This window comes from Ambystoma mexicanum, unplaced genomic scaffold, assembly GCF_040938575.1.
Source record: "Ambystoma mexicanum isolate Mex_15411 unplaced genomic scaffold, UKY_AmexF1_1 Mex_scaf20, whole genome shotgun sequence".
In the NCBI taxonomy this organism is placed as follows: domain Eukaryota; kingdom Metazoa; phylum Chordata; class Amphibia; order Caudata; family Ambystomatidae; genus Ambystoma; species Ambystoma mexicanum.
This window is the reverse complement of record NW_027182434.1, coordinates 1296586-1308705: the sequence shown is the minus strand read 5'-3', so window position 1 is coordinate 1308705 and position 12120 is coordinate 1296586. Positions and strand designations below refer to the sequence as shown.

The 12120-nt window shown below is 51.5% G+C and overlaps 11 non-coding genes across 11 annotated transcripts; 3 read left to right on the top strand and 8 right to left on the bottom strand.

Annotated features, from left to right (window-relative positions):
- Positions 1–336: 336 nt before the first annotated feature.
- Positions 337–418, bottom strand: TRNAL-AAG (transfer RNA leucine (anticodon AAG)). Its single transcript has one exon. It is a non-coding gene; the product is annotated as a tRNA-Leu (tRNA).
- A 1376-nt stretch (positions 419–1794) lies between these two features.
- Positions 1795–1876, bottom strand: TRNAL-AAG (transfer RNA leucine (anticodon AAG)). Its single transcript has one exon. It is a non-coding gene; the product is annotated as a tRNA-Leu (tRNA).
- Positions 1877–2417: 541 nt separating this feature from the next.
- TRNAD-GUC (transfer RNA aspartic acid (anticodon GUC)) lies at positions 2418–2489 on the top strand. Its single transcript has one exon. It is a non-coding gene; the product is annotated as a tRNA-Asp (tRNA).
- A 774-nt stretch (positions 2490–3263) lies between these two features.
- On the bottom strand, positions 3264–3345 carry TRNAL-AAG (transfer RNA leucine (anticodon AAG)). The gene has a single exon. It is a non-coding gene; the product is annotated as a tRNA-Leu (tRNA).
- Positions 3346–3886: 541 nt separating this feature from the next.
- TRNAD-GUC (transfer RNA aspartic acid (anticodon GUC)) lies at positions 3887–3958 on the top strand. The gene has a single exon. It is a non-coding gene; the product is annotated as a tRNA-Asp (tRNA).
- Positions 3959–4732: 774 nt separating this feature from the next.
- Positions 4733–4814, bottom strand: TRNAL-AAG (transfer RNA leucine (anticodon AAG)). The gene has a single exon. It is a non-coding gene; the product is annotated as a tRNA-Leu (tRNA).
- A 1374-nt stretch (positions 4815–6188) lies between these two features.
- On the bottom strand, positions 6189–6270 carry TRNAL-AAG (transfer RNA leucine (anticodon AAG)). Its single transcript has one exon. It is a non-coding gene; the product is annotated as a tRNA-Leu (tRNA).
- A 2831-nt stretch (positions 6271–9101) lies between these two features.
- On the bottom strand, positions 9102–9183 carry TRNAL-AAG (transfer RNA leucine (anticodon AAG)). The gene has a single exon. It is a non-coding gene; the product is annotated as a tRNA-Leu (tRNA).
- A 541-nt stretch (positions 9184–9724) lies between these two features.
- On the top strand, positions 9725–9796 carry TRNAD-GUC (transfer RNA aspartic acid (anticodon GUC)). Its single transcript has one exon. It is a non-coding gene; the product is annotated as a tRNA-Asp (tRNA).
- Positions 9797–10570: 774 nt separating this feature from the next.
- On the bottom strand, positions 10571–10652 carry TRNAL-AAG (transfer RNA leucine (anticodon AAG)). Its single transcript has one exon. It is a non-coding gene; the product is annotated as a tRNA-Leu (tRNA).
- Positions 10653–12026: 1374 nt separating this feature from the next.
- Positions 12027–12108, bottom strand: TRNAL-AAG (transfer RNA leucine (anticodon AAG)). Its single transcript has one exon. It is a non-coding gene; the product is annotated as a tRNA-Leu (tRNA).
- Between the last annotated feature and the right edge of the window lie 12 nt (positions 12109–12120).

Below are 12120 nucleotides of genomic sequence, written 5' to 3'. Positions count from 1 at the left end.
TTGCTCCCTGTGGGCTGTGGGAAATTTGCTACCAGCACGCCCTGGAAGTGGGGCTCATTCCGCTGCAACGGGAGGTCTTCCCAGGACGCGTCACAGCTCAACGCAAGAGCTCCTGGGTTTCGAAGGCTCTTGCAGCAAGCCTTCACAAAGCAGCAGGGAGCGCCGTTCCAGATGGGAAACTTGAGACTGGATGTCCAGAAAAGCAAGACGTCAGAAGCGAAACCTTTTTCCTGCAGGGTGTGGCATACCATCCGCTTGCTCATTGCGACAGAGGTGGCACTAATGAAGGAAGAGGTCAACGTTACGTTCTTCTTTAAAATGCAAGGCCAGGAAAAGTGGCAGCGGTGGGATTTGAACCCACGCCTCCGAAGAGACTGGAGCCTTAATCCAGCGCCTTAGACCGCTCGGCCACGCTACCTCCCTGCTAGTCGCCGAAAGCGGAACTTGACCCGTTGCCCGGCCCGCTTTAGTGCTTTGCCTTTTCTCCTTGGAAAGTCTGGAGACAGGCAGTGGAAGGGCAGGCAAACTGTCAGGTGCGCAGAGGAGGGGAGACCATGAGGCAAGGTGGGAGATGGGGGCAAGAAGTGAGAAAAAAACTAATCGCAAGCTAGGGCAGGATTCGGAAAGTGAAGCCGAAAAGGGGCTTAGCATGCAGCCCAGGGGTTTCTTTGACTGTCCTAAGCCCACAGGGACTTTGCCGTCCTCAGCTCATGAGACTTGAGATGGGTAGCTTGATTTGCTGAGGAAATGCGGGATGACAGATTCAACTCTGGAGTCAAACATAGCCCGGAACTATCGCCTTAAACTGAGTTTTAAGCCTGGTGCCGATAAAAAGAAAGAAATTAGCCTTAGATCGGGCAAGCCGTTTGACGGGGGAAAATGAGACCCCCCTAGGCCAGCTAGGTGGTCGCTGGATGCTGTGCAGACATCAGCAGCTGTTCATTTCATGCCCTCACGTCTCCTCGTTAGTATAGTGGTCAGTATCCCCGCCAGACCGGGGTTCAATTCCCCGACGGGGAGGTTAAACCTTTTCTGGATTTTTTTTAGTTCTTGACAAATATTCTTGAAGATTAGGCTGAGTCAAGTAGGGAATGGGTGCCAAGAACTGACTCTTTAAGAAAAAAGCACCGGCAACGCTAGTCATCGTACAATATTTGTGCACAATTGCTTACATTAGGCGGCCGGTCCACTTTATTGAGTCCCCCTCAGCACCATTTAGTGCTCCTGTTGTCTGCGAAGTCCAAATTGTAACCCTGAATCAGTTCCTCTTCTGACCCTTTGTATCATGTTACATGACGAGTAATGATCACCTGTTAGCTTTATCCCTAATTATAACTCTCACTCTTTCCCTGCATCTAACCCTAGCTCTAATCCCATCATTAACCTCGGTCCGGGCACACGCGTGAACCCCTACTCTCATCTCAGCCTCTCCTGGTGATACATCACACCTGGGATCGTTTGCTCCCTGTGGGCTGTGGGAAATTTGCTACCAGCACGCCCTGGAAGTGGGGCTCATTCCGCTGCAACGGGAGGTCTTCCCAGGACGCGTCACAGCTCAACGCAAGAGCTCCTGGGTTTCGAAGGCTCTTGCAGCAAGCCTTCACAAAGCAGCAGGGAGCGCCGTTCCAGATGGGAAACTTGAGACTGGATGTCCAGAAAAGCAAGACGTCAGAAGCGAAACCTTTTTCCTGCAGGGTGTGGCATACCATCCGCTTGCTCATTGCGACAGAGGTGGCACTAATGAAGGAAGAGGTCAACGTTACGTTCTTCTTTAAAATGCAAGGCCAGGAAAAGTGGCAGCGGTGGGATTTGAACCCACGCCTCCGAAGAGACTGGAGCCTTAATCCAGCGCCTTAGACCGCTCGGCCACGCTACCTCCCTGCTAGTCGCCGAAAGCGGAACTTGACCCGTTGCCCGGCCCGCTTTAGTGCTTTGCCTTTTCTCCTTGGAAAGTCTGGAGACAGGCAGTGGAAGGGCAGGCAAACTGTCAGGTGCGCAGAGGAGGGGAGACCATGAGGCAAGGTGGGAGATGGGGGCAAGAAGTGAGAAAAAAACTAATCGCAAGCTAGGGCAGGATTCGGAAAGTGAAGCCGAAAAGGGGCTTAGCATGCAGCCCAGGGGTTTCTTTGACTGTCCTAAGCCCACAGGGACTTTGCCGTCCTCAGCTCATGAGACTTGAGATGGGTAGCTTGATTTGCTGAGGAAATGCGGGATGACAGATTCAACTCTGGAGTCAAACATAGCCCGGAACTATCGCCTTAAACTGAGTTTTAAGCCTGGTGCCGATAAAAAGAAAGAAATTAGCCTTAGATCGGGCAAGCCGTTTGACGGGGGAAAATGAGACCCCCCTAGGCCAGCTAGGTGGTCGCTGGATGCTGTGCAGACATCAGCAGCTGTTCATTTCATGCCCTCACGTCTCCTCGTTAGTATAGTGGTCAGTATCCCCGCCTGTCACGCGGGAGACCGGGGTTCAATTCCCCGACGGGGAGGTTAAACCTTTTCTGGATTTTTTTTAGTTCTTGACAAATATTCTTGAAGATTAGGCTGAGTCAAGTAGGGAATGGGTGCCAAGAACTGACTCTTTAAGAAAAAAGCACCGGCAACGCTAGTCATCGTACAATATTTGTGCACAATTGCTTACATTAGGCGGCCGGTCCACTTTATTGAGTCCCCCTCAGCACCATTTAGTGCTCCTGTTGTCTGCGAAGTCCAAATTGTAACCCTGAATCAGTTCCTCTTCTGACCCTTTGTATCATGTTACATGACGAGTAATGATCACCTGTTAGCTTTATCCCTAATTATAACTCTCACTCTTTCCCTGCATCTAACCCTAGCTCTAATCCCATCATTAACCTCGGTCCGGGCACACGCGTGAACCCCTACTCTCATCTCAGCCTCTCCTGGTGATACATCACACCTGGGATCGTTTGCTCCCTGTGGGCTGTGGGAAATTTGCTACCAGCACGCCCTGGAAGTGGGGCTCATTCCGCTGCAACGGGAGGTCTTCCCAGGACGCGTCACAGCTCAACGCAAGAGCTCCTGGGTTTCGAAGGCTCTTGCAGCAAGCCTTCACAAAGCAGCAGGGAGCGCCGTTCCAGATGGGAAACTTGAGACTGGATGTCCAGAAAAGCAAGACGTCAGAAGCGAAACCTTTTTCCTGCAGGGTGTGGCATACCATCCGCTTGCTCATTGCGACAGAGGTGGCACTAATGAAGGAAGAGGTCAACGTTACGTTCTTCTTTAAAATGCAAGGCCAGGAAAAGTGGCAGCGGTGGGATTTGAACCCACGCCTCCGAAGAGACTGGAGCCTTAATCCAGCGCCTTAGACCGCTCGGCCACGCTACCTCCCTGCTAGTCGCCGAAAGCGGAACTTGACCCGTTGCCCGGCCCGCTTTAGTGCTTTGCCTTTTCTCCTTGTAAAGTCTGGAGACAGGCAGTGGAAGGGCAGGCAAACTGTCAGGTGCGCAGAGGAGGGGAGACCATGAGGCAAGGTGGGAGATGGGGGCAAGAAGTGAGAAAAAAACTAATCGCAAGCTAGGGCAGGATTCGGAAAGTGAAGCCGAAAAGGGGCTTAGCATGCAGCCCAGGGGTTTCTTTGACTGTCCTAAGCCCACAGGGACTTTGCCGTCCTCAGCTCATGAGACTTGAGATGGGTAGCTTGATTTGCTGAGGAAATGCGGGATGACAGATTCAACTCTGGAGTCAAACATAGCCCGGAACTATCGCCTTAAACTGAGTTTTAAGCCTGGTGCCGATAAAAAGAAAGAAATTAGCCTTAGATCGGGCAAGCCGTTTGACGGGGGAAAATGAGACCCCCCTAGGCCAGCTAGGTGGTCGCTGGATGCTGTGCAGACATCAGCAGCTGTTCATTTCATGCCCTCACGTCTCCTCGTTAGTATAGTGGTCAGTATCCCCGCCTGTCACGCGGGAGACCGGGGTTCAATTCCCCGACGGGGAGGTTAAACCGTTTCTGGATTTTTTTTAGTTCTTGACAAATATTCTTGAAGATTAGGCTGAGTCAAGTAGGGAATGGGTGCCAAGAACTGACTCTTTAAGAAAAAAGCACCGGCAACGCTAGTCATCGTACAATATTTGTGCACAATTGCTTACATTAGGCGGCCGGTCCACTTTATTGAGTCCCCCTCAGCACCATTTAGTGCTCCTGTTGTCTGCGAAGTCCAAATTGTAACCCTGAATCAGTTCCTCTTCTGACCCTTTGTATCATGTTACATGACGAGTAATGATCACCTGTTAGCTTTATCCCTAATTATAACTCTCACTCTTTCCCTGCATCTAACCCTAGCTCTAATCCCATCATTAACCTCGGTCCGGGCACACGCGTGAACCCCTACTCTCATCTCAGCCTCTCCTGGTGATACATCACACCTGGGATCGTTTGCTCCCTGTGGGCTGTGGGAAATTTGCTACCAGCACGCCCTGGAAGTGGGGCTCATTCCGCTGCAACGGGAGGTCTTCCCAGGACGCGTCACAGCTCAACGCAAGAGCTCCTGGGTTTCGAAGGCTCTTGCAGCAAGCCTTCACAAAGCAGCAGGGAGCGCCGTTCCAGATGGGAAACTTGAGACTGGATGTCCAGAAAAGCAAGACGTCAGAAGCGAAACCTTTTTCCTGCAGGGTGTGGCATACCATCCGCTTGCTCATTGCGACAGAGGTGGCACTAATGAAGGAAGAGGTCAACGTTACGTTCTTCTTTAAAATGCAAGGCCAGGAAAAGTGGCAGCGGTGGGATTTGAACCCACGCCTCCGAAGAGACTGGAGCCTTAATCCAGCGCCTTAGACCGCTCGGCCACGCTACCTCCCTGCTAGTTGCCGAAAGCGGAACTTGACCCGTTGCCCGGCCCGCTTTAGTGCTTTGCCTTTTCTCCTTGGAAAGTCTGGAGACAGGCAGTGGAAGGGCAGGCAAACTGTCAGGTGCGCAGAGGAGGGGAGACCATGAGGCAAGGTGGGAGATGGGGGCAAGAAGTGAGAAAAAAACTAATCGCAAGCTAGGGCAGGATTCGGAAAGTGAAGCCGAAAAGGGGCTTAGCATGCAGCCCAGGGGTTTCTTTGACTGTCCTAAGCCCACAGGGACTTTGCCGTCCTCAGCTCATGAGACTTGAGATGGGTAGCTTGATTTGCTGAGGAAATGCGGGATGACAGATTCAACTCTGGAGTCAAACATAGCCCGGAACTATCGCCTTAAACTGAGTTTTAAGCCTGGTGCCGATAAAAAGAAAGAAATTAGCCTTAGATCGGGCAAGCCGTTTGACGGGGGAAAATGAGACCCCCTAGGCCAGCTAGGTGGTCGCTGGATGCTGTGCAGACATCAGCAGCTGTTCATTTCATGCCCTCACGTCTCCTCGTTAGTATAGTGGTCAGTATCCCCGCCAGACCGGGGTTCAATTCCCCGACGGGGAGGTTAAACCTTTTCTGGATTTTTTTTAGTTCTTGACAAATATTCTTGAAGATTAGGCTGAGTCAAGTAGGGAATGGGTGCCAAGAACTGACTCTTTAAGAAAAAAGCACCGGCAACGCTAGTCATCGTACAATATTTGTGCACAATTGCTTACATTAGGCGGCCGGTCCACTTTATTGAGTCCCCCTCAGCACCATTTAGTGCTCCTGTTGTCTGCGAAGTCCAAATTGTAACCCTGAATCAGTTCCTCTTCTGACCCTTTGTATCATGTTACATGACGAGTAATGATCACCTGTTAGCTTTATCCCTAATTATAACTCTCACTCTTTCCCTGCATCTAACCCTAGCTCTAATCCCATCATTAACCTCGGTCCGGGCACACGCGTGAACCCCTACTCTCATCTCAGCCTTTCTGGTGATACATCACACCTGGGATCGTTTGCTCCCTGTGGGCTGTGGGAAATTTGCTACCAGCACGCCCTGGAAGTGGGGCTCATTCCGCTGCAACGGGAGGTCTTCCCAGGACGCGTCACAGCTCAACGCAAGAGCTCCTGGGTTTCGAAGGCTCTTGCAGCAAGCCTTCACAAAGCAGCAGGGAGCGCCGTTCCAGATGGGAAACTTGAGACTGGATGTCCAGAAAAGCAAGACGTCAGAAGCGAAACCTTTTTCCTGCAGGGTGTGGCATACCATCCGCTTGCTCATTGCGACAGAGGTGGCACTAATGAAGGAAGAGGTCAACGTTACGTTCTTCTTTAAAATGCAAGGCCAGGAAAAGTGGCAGCGGTGGGATTTGAACCCACGCCTCCGAAGAGACTGGAGCCTTAATCCAGCGCCTTAGACCGCTCGGCCACGCTACCTCCCTGCTAGTTGCCGAAAGCGGAACTTGACCCGTTGCCCGGCCCGCTTTAGTGCTTTGCCTTTTCTCCTTGGAAAGTCTGGAGACAGGCAGTGGAAGGGCAGGCAAACTGTCAGGTGCGCAGAGGAGGGGAGACCATGAGGCAAGGTGGGAGATGGGGGCAAGAAGTGAGAAAAAAACTAATCGCAAGCTAGGGCAGGATTCGGAAAGTGAAGCCGAAAAGGGGCTTAGCATGCAGCCCAGGGGTTTCTTTGACTGTCCTAAGCCCACAGGGACTTTGCCGTCCTCAGCTCATGAGACTTGAGATGGGTAGCTTGATTTGCTGAGGAAATGCGGGATGACAGATTCAACTCTGGAGTCAAACATAGCCCGGAACTATCGCCTTAAACTGAGTTTTAAGCCTGGTGCCGATAAAAAGAAAGAAATTAGCCTTAGATCGGGCAAGCCGTTTGACGGGGGAAAATGAGACCCCCCTAGGCCAGCTAGGTGGTCGCTGGATGCTGTGCAGACATCAGCAGCTGTTCATTTCATGCCCTCACGTCTCCTCGTTAGTATAGTGGTCAGTATCCCCGCCTGTCACGCGGGAGACCCGACGGGGAGGTTAAACCGTTTCTGGATTTTTTTTAGTTCTTGACAAATATTCTTGAAGATTAGGCTGAGTCAAGTAGGGAATGGGTGCCAAGAACTGACTCTTTAAGAAAAAAGCACCGGCAACGCTAGTCATCGTACAATATTTGTGCACAATTGCTTACATTAGGCGGCCGGTCCACTTTATTGAGTCCCCCTGAGCACCATTTAGTGCTCCTGTTGTCTGCGAAGTCCAAATTGTAACCCTGAATCAGTTCCTCTTCTGACCCTTTGTATCATGTTACATGACGAGTAATGATCACCTGTTAGCTTTATCCCTAATTATAACTCTCACTCTTTCCCTGCATCTAACCCTAGCTCTAATCCCATCATTAACCTCGGTCCGGGCACACGCGTGAACCCCTACTCTCATCTCAGCCTCTCCTGGTGATACATCACACCTGGGATCGTTTGCTCCCTGTGGGCTGTGGGAAATTTGCTACCAGCACGCCCTGGAAGTGGGGCTCATTCCGCTGCAACGGGAGGTCTTCCCAGGACGCGTCACAGCTCAACGCAAGAGCTCCTGGGTTTCGAAGGCTCTTGCAGCAAGCCTTCACAAAGCAGCAGGGAGCGCCGTTCCAGATGGGAAACTTGAGACTGGATGTCCAGAAAAGCAAGACGTCAGAAGCGAAACCTTTTTCCTGCAGGGTGTGGCATACCATCCGCTTGCTCATTGCGACAGAGGTGGCACTAATGAAGGAAGAGGTCAACGTTACGTTCTTCTTTAAAATGCAAGGCCAGGAAAAGTGGCAGCGGTGGGATTTGAACCCACGCCTCCGAAGAGACTGGAGCCTTAATCCAGCGCCTTAGACCGCTCGGCCATGCTACCTCCCTGCTAGTCGCCGAAAGCGGAACTTGACCCGTTGCCCGGCCCGCTTTAGTGCTTTGCCTTTTCTCCTTGGAAAGTCTGGAGACAGGCAGTGGAAGGGCAGGCAAACTGTCAGGTGCGCAGAGGAGGGGAGACCATGAGGCAAGGTGGGAGATGGGGGCAAGAAGTGAGAAAAAAACTAATCGCAAGCTAGGGCAGGATTCGGAAAGTGAAGCCGAAAAGGGGCTTAGCATGCAGCCCAGGGGTTTCTTTGACTGTCCTAAGCCCACAGGGACTTTGCCGTCCTCAGCTCATGAGACTTGAGATGGGTAGCTTGATTTGCTGAGGAAATGCGGGATGACAGATTCAACTCTGGAGTCAAACATAGCCCGGAACTATCGCCTTAAACTGAGTTTTAAGCCTGGTGCCGATAAAAAGAAAGAAATTAGCCTTAGATCGGGCAAGCCGTTTGACGGGGGAAAATGAGACCCCCCTAGGCCAGCTAGGTGGTCGCTGGATGCTGTGCAGACATCAGCAGCTGTTCATTTCATGCCCTCACGTCTCCTCGTTAGTATAGTGGTCAGTATCCCCGCCAGACCGGGGTTCAATTCCCCGACGGGGAGGTTAAACCTTTTCTGGATTTTTTTTAGTTCTTGACAAATATTCTTGAAGATTAGGCTGAGTCAAGTAGGGAATGGGTGCCAAGAACTGACTCTTTAAGAAAAAAGCACCGGCAACGCTAGTCATCGTACAATATTTGTGCACAATTGCTTACATTAGGCGGCCGGTCCACTTTATTGAGTCCCCCTCAGCACCATTTAGTGCTCCTGTTGTCTGCGAAGTCCAAATTGTAACCCTGAATCAGTTCCTCTTCTGACCCTTTGTATCATGTTACATGACGAGTAATGATCACCTGTTAGCTTTATCCCTAATTATAACTCTCACTCTTTCCCTGCATCTAACCCTAGCTCTAATCCCATCATTAACCTCGGTCCGGGCACACGCGTGAACCCCTACTCTCATCTCAGCCTCTCCTGGTGATACATCACACCTGGGATCGTTTGCTCCCTGTGGGCTGTGGGAAATTTGCTACCAGCACGCCCTGGAAGTGGGGCTCATTCCGCTGCAACGGGAGGTCTTCCCAGGACGCGTCACAGCTCAACGCAAGAGCTCCTGGGTTTCGAAGGCTCTTGCAGCAAGCCTTCACAAAGCAGCAGGGAGCGCCGTTCCAGATGGGAAACTTGAGACTGGATGTCCAGAAAAGCAAGACGTCAGAAGCGAAACCTTTTTCCTGCAGGGTGTGGCATACCATCCGCTTGCTCATTGCGACAGAGGTGGCACTAATGAAGGAAGAGGTCAACGTTACGTTCTTCTTTAAAATGCAAGGCCAGGAAAAGTGGCAGCGGTGGGATTTGAACCCACGCCTCCGAAGAGACTGGAGCCTTAATCCAGCGCCTTAGACCGCTCGGCCACGCTACCTCCCTGCTAGTCGCCGAAAGCGGAACTTGACCCGTTGCCCGGCCCGCTTTAGTGCTTTGCCTTTTCTCCTTGTAAAGTCTGGAGACAGGCAGTGGAAGGGCAGGCAAACTGTCAGGTGCGCAGAGGAGGGGAGACCATGAGGCAAGGTGGGAGATGGGGGCAAGAAGTGAGAAAAAAACTAATCGCAAGCTAGGGCAGGATTCGGAAAGTGAAGCCGAAAAGGGGCTTAGCATGCAGCCCAGGGGTTTCTTTGACTGTCCTAAGCCCACAGGGACTTTGCCGTCCTCAGCTCATGAGACTTGAGATGGGTAGCTTGATTTGCTGAGGAAATGCGGGATGACAGATTCAACTCTGGAGTCAAACATAGCCCGGAACTATCGCCTTAAACTGAGTTTTAAGCCTGGTGCCGATAAAAAGAAAGAAATTAGCCTTAGATCGGGCAAGCCGTTTGACGGGGGAAAATGAGACCCCCCTAGGCCAGCTAGGTGGTCGCTGGATGCTGTGCAGACATCAGCAGCTGTTCATTTCATGCCCTCACGTCTCCTCGTTAGTATAGTGGTCAGTATCCCCGCCTGTCACGCGGGAGACCGGGGTTCAATTCCCCGACGGGGAGGTTAAACCGTTTCTGGATTTTTTTTAGTTCTTGACAAATATTCTTGAAGATTAGGCTGAGTCAAGTAGGGAATGGGTGCCAAGAACTGACTCTTTAAGAAAAAAGCACCGGCAACGCTAGTCATCGTACAATATTTGTGCACAATTGCTTACATTAGGCGGCCGGTCCACTTTATTGAGTCCCCCTCAGCACCATTTAGTGCTCCTGTTGTCTGCGAAGTCCAAATTGTAACCCTGAATCAGTTCCTCTTCTGACCCTTTGTATCATGTTACATGACGAGTAATGATCACCTGTTAGCTTTATCCCTAATTATAACTCTCACTCTTTCCCTGCATCTAACCCTAGCTCTAATCCCATCATTAACCTCGGTCCGGGCACACGCGTGAACCCCTACTCTCATCTCAGCCTCTCCTGGTGATACATCACACCTGGGATCGTTTGCTCCCTGTGGGCTGTGGGAAATTTGCTACCAGCACGCCCTGGAAGTGGGGCTCATTCCGCTGCAACGGGAGGTCTTCCCAGGACGCGTCACAGCTCAACGCAAGAGCTCCTGGGTTTCGAAGGCTCTTGCAGCAAGCCTTCACAAAGCAGCAGGGAGCGCCGTTCCAGATGGGAAACTTGAGACTGGATGTCCAGAAAAGCAAGACGTCAGAAGCGAAACCTTTTTCCTGCAGGGTGTGGCATACCATCCGCTTGCTCATTGCGACAGAGGTGGCACTAATGAAGGAAGAGGTCAACGTTACGTTCTTCTTTAAAATGCAAGGCCAGGAAAAGTGGCAGCGGTGGGATTTGAACCCACGCCTCCGAAGAGACTGGAGCCTTAATCCAGCGCCTTAGACCGCTCGGCCACGCTACCTCCCTGCTAGTTGCCGAAAGCGGAACTTGACCCGTTGCCCGGCCCGCTTTAGTGCTTTGCCTTTTCTCCTTGGAAAGTCTGGAGACAGGCAGTGGAAGGGCAGGCAAACTGTCAGGTGCGCAGAGGAGGGGAGACCATGAGGCAAGGTGGGAGATGGGGGCAAGAAGTGAGAAAAAAACTAATCGCAAGCTAGGGCAGGATTCGGAAAGTGAAGCCGAAAAGGGGCTTAGCATGCAGCCCAGGGGTTTCTTTGACTGTCCTAAGCCCACAGGGACTTTGCCGTCCTCAGCTCATGAGACTTGAGATGGGTAGCTTGATTTGCTGAGGAAATGCGGGATGACAGATTCAACTCTGGAGTCAAACATAGCCCGGAACTATCGCCTTAAACTGAGTTTTAAGCCTGGTGCCGATAAAAAGAAAGAAATTAGCCTTAGATCGGGCAAGCCGTTTGACGGGGGAAAATGAGACCCCCTAGGCCAGCTAGGTGGTCGCTGGATGCTGTGCAGACATCAGCAGCTGTTCATTTCATGCCCTCACGTCTCCTCGTTAGTATAGTGGTCAGTATCCCCGCCAGACCGGGGTTCAATTCCCCGACGGGGAGGTTAAACCTTTTCTGGATTTTTTTTAGTTCTTGACAAATATTCTTGAAGATTAGGCTGAGTCAAGTAGGGAATGGGTGCCAAGAACTGACTCTTTAAGAAAAAAGCACCGGCAACGCTAGTCATCGTACAATATTTGTGCACAATTGCTTACATTAGGCGGCCGGTCCACTTTATTGAGTCCCCCTCAGCACCATTTAGTGCTCCTGTTGTCTGCGAAGTCCAAATTGTAACCCTGAATCAGTTCCTCTTCTGACCCTTTGTATCATGTTACATGACGAGTAATGATCACCTGTTAGCTTTATCCCTAATTATAACTCTCACTCTTTCCCTGCATCTAACCCTAGCTCTAATCCCATCATTAACCTCGGTCCGGGCACACGCGTGAACCCCTACTCTCATCTCAGCCTTTCTGGTGATACATCACACCTGGGATCGTTTGCTCCCTGTGGGCTGTGGGAAATTTGCTACCAGCACGCCCTGGAAGTGGGGCTCATTCCGCTGCAACGGGAGGTCTTCCCAGGACGCGTCACAGCTCAACGCAAGAGCTCCTGGGTTTCGAAGGCTCTTGCAGCAAGCCTTCACAAAGCAGCAGGGAGCGCCGTTCCAGATGGGAAACTTGAGACTGGATGTCCAGAAAAGCAAGACGTCAGAAGCGAAACCTTTTTCCTGCAGGGTGTGGCATACCATCCGCTTGCTCATTGCGACAGAGGTGGCACTAATGAAGGAAGAGGTCAACGTTACGTTCTTCTTTAAAATGCAAGGCCAGGAAAAGTGGCAGCGGTGGGATTTGAACCCACGCCTCCGAAGAGACTGGAGCCTTAATCCAGCGCCTTAGACCGCTCGGCCACGCTACCTCCCTGCTAGTT